The sequence below is a fragment of the Sinocyclocheilus anshuiensis genome, unplaced genomic scaffold, assembly GCF_001515605.1.
Source record: "Sinocyclocheilus anshuiensis isolate Anshui unplaced genomic scaffold, SAMN03320099.WGS_v1.1 scaffold906, whole genome shotgun sequence".
In the NCBI taxonomy this organism is placed as follows: domain Eukaryota; kingdom Metazoa; phylum Chordata; class Actinopteri; order Cypriniformes; family Cyprinidae; genus Sinocyclocheilus; species Sinocyclocheilus anshuiensis.
This window is the reverse complement of record NW_015540937.1, coordinates 607,919-611,276: the sequence shown is the minus strand read 5'-3', so window position 1 is coordinate 611,276 and position 3,358 is coordinate 607,919. Positions and strand designations below refer to the sequence as shown.

Sequence of the window (3,358 nt, the reverse complement as noted above, 5' to 3'; positions counted from 1 at the left end):
TCCTTTTCCTCAGTCTTCTCTAACACTAACTCTGTGTTAGTTTTTCATGCCGTATCAAACTAGTTACACCCTTGAGCTCGCGCGCATGCACACACACACACACACACGCACACTCGCACACACGCACACGCGCACTCGCGCACACGCGCACACACGCACACGCGCACACACACGCACACACACGCACACACACACACCCAATAACAACAATAAACCCAAAACAGACGCTGAGCTGCAGTATCGGAACCCGGTTTTTCTGTGGATCAGCGGGGATCTTTTATCTTTCCGGGTTTGTCACATGCGCTCTTTATTATTTAAACTGTTGATTTATTACTGATTGTCAGTAACTGTCCCTGTTTTGCTTTCTTCCTGTAAAATAGTGTCGCCGCTCCGAGACGCATGCGTGCGTACGCGCCGTCGCTTTTAAATTACGTCAGTCAATACGTCATTTGAAGGGGCGGAGCTTCGCAAACGCGCGGAAGGCACGTTCTCTAGTCTAGCCTCTAGTTTGGAGAAAGAATGGATGGAATTAAAATAATATTATTTTGTGAAAATTATTTTAATGCGAAAATATATAATTTTATATACTTTTATTATTCAAACAACATTTTATTTTCAGAATACAAATATTTTTATTATTTAATAATAAAAATAATTGTTGAAATTATAAAAAATATTAATGTTATATTAATATTAAAACTATTGTATTATTTTGTATTATTTTATTTAAATATATATATATATATTATTTTATTAATTTATATTAAATTAAAATATTATTTAAAATAATTCAAATAATTATATAATTTAATTAAAACAATTATATTTTTATTTGAATTTTACAATATTATTTGAATTAACAAAATACTTTTACATTTTTTACTTTAATTATAACAAAATGACTAACTAAAATAATTCTGAATTAAAATGATTTTAATTATAAAATAATTCTTTATTGAAAGCATTTGACGTTTTACATTTAAAGGAATATTACAAGAATATTTATCAAAGACAAACAACACAAATACACTCACCAGAACCTTCTATGAATCTTTTCTCAATGTGGAACATTTTCTCCCCCGACATATCCCTGAATCCCTGTCCAACAGTGCTGAAGATCAGAAATGGTTTCATTGTGTGTGTGTATGTATATATACAGTAGTCAACATTTGAAGTGGATCAAAAAAGTTCATAAAAGTTGTCCTAAGACAAGAACACATTTTGGTTTGAAGTTTTAGGACAACTTTGATGAAAGGTTTTGATGCACTTCAAATGTTGACTAGTGTATACTTGAAATATGTTTTCAAGTATGTATATACTTATATGTATTAACACGACACTGTTGATCATGACATTTTGGATGCTTTCACACAGCATTCTTAAACATAGGACATGGAAGTAGGTTGTTTTTCAGTGCAACATATAGTCAAAGAACACACATTTTAAAGGGACAGTTCATTCAAAAATACAAATTCACTCTCTCTCCTGTTGTGACTCCTTCTGTAGAAGACAGTTTGAGAAATAATCACATTTTATTTTGGGTGCACTTATACCTTTAATCTACTAGTGCTTGGAGATTGGTGGTTCCCAAACAGGTTTTATAATAAATAAAAAAAAGCTTAAAAATATGAATAATAAAAAAGAAATATGTGACATATGTGCACTCCTGTTGTGACTCCTTCTGTAGAAGACAGTTTGAGAAATAATCACATTTTATTTTGGGTGCACTTATACCTTTAATCTACTAGTGCTTGGAGATTGGTGGTTCCCAAACAGGTTTTATAATAAATAAAAAAAGCTTAAAAATATGAATAATAAAAAAGAAATATGTGACATACGTGCACATTTACATGTAAGACATTAATAATTCTACATGATATCCATATAATATGAAGAAGAAAACCAGGATACTCACACCAGTTTTGCTTATATACATTTTATTAGGCCACAGATGCATTTGTAGAGGTTTATTTCAAGCATTGTTGTAAACACACAGCAGTACTAGTCACCAATGACAACTAGGTAGGCTACAAATCTCAAACAAACAATTAGTCTCACAAATTACATTTATAAAAAGCTAAACACATCAAAGAGTAAAAACTATATTAGCCTGGGCTAGAACAGGTTATTCTTGTTTGCTCTGCTGTGTGCCTGTAATCATTCAGGCAGAACAGCTCAGACGATTTATCATATTACACAAACTTATGCATTGTTTTGACACTGTTGCAGTTATGAGAACTAATGAATATTCATGTAAACCCCACCCGTTGTATACAAACTGTACTAGTCTCCAATGACAGCTAGGTAGGCTAATCAAATCAAACTATTAAAAATAAAGCCCCTTCATAAATAAAGACACTTCATTACCTGTTCAAAATAATCCATTAAACAAGTAGCGATTTGAGGAGCGTGCACTAATATTTTCAGGTCCATTCGTTTGCATGTTGTTTCAAGGACACGCCCACAACAGGGAAACTAATGACTATTCATGTCAACTCCACCCACTGGAACAGTTTTTCACAGGAACTGAATATTACACAACACCGGTCCGGTCCGGCATTTTCAAAATAAAGGCATGAATTATAAAATAAAATAAAAACACAAAAATCAAATCTAAAATACAATAGAATAAAATAAAAATAAACACCTAAATACAAATAAAATGAAACAAAAAGTAAATAGAATAAAATAAAAATAACTACAAATAAATCTAAAATGAAATGAAATAGAATAACAAATAAAATAAAATAAATAAAATAACAACTAAAATAAAATATAAAATAAAATACAATAAAAAGAAACTAAAAGAAAACAAAATTAAAAAAAATAAAATAGAATAGGATAAAATAAAAACGAAAAAAAAATAAATAAATAAACTAAGAAAATCCCAAATGTGCACTAAAACTCATTTTTAAAAAACCCTGTACTTATATTAACACAATATTGCAGACTAAATGAAAAATGAAAGCTCTAAAATATTAAACAAAGCTCTTTCAAAAGTGTATCAGTAGGTTTGATATTGCTGATGTTTTAAACAGTTAATGCACATACACAGGAATTCAGAGAGGACACAGATACTGTGAGACTGTATAAAAGTTTATTATTTAGTATTTGATGCTAAACAGCACAAAATACTAAACTCTGACACACTGTTTTCAAAAGCCCTGCTTTGGAAAAAAAAAAAGAGATTCAAACATCTCAATAATAAACCAGTTTCATTTCAGCACAATCTTCCACCTTTGAATTCATGCATTCATGTGAATCTGTGTGTTTGTGTAACAGAGAAGATTCTGGATGGATGTGTGTGTGTGTGTGTGTGTGTGTGAGTGAGTGAGTGAGTGAGTGTGTGTGTGTGTGT

General features: G+C 31.0%; 1 protein-coding gene across 1 annotated transcript in view; it reads right to left on the bottom strand.

Annotated features, from left to right (window-relative positions):
* The window catches only part of LOC107689598 (protein IWS1 homolog), a gene marked incomplete at its 3' end in the record, with an annotated part of 4,228 nt that extends 3,820 nt beyond the window's left edge, over window positions 1-408 (bottom strand). Inside the window, exon 1 of the mRNA XM_016487644.1 lies at window positions 185-408. The remainder of the gene's footprint in view (window positions 1-184) is intronic.
* Between the last annotated feature and the right edge of the window lie 2,950 nt (window positions 409-3,358).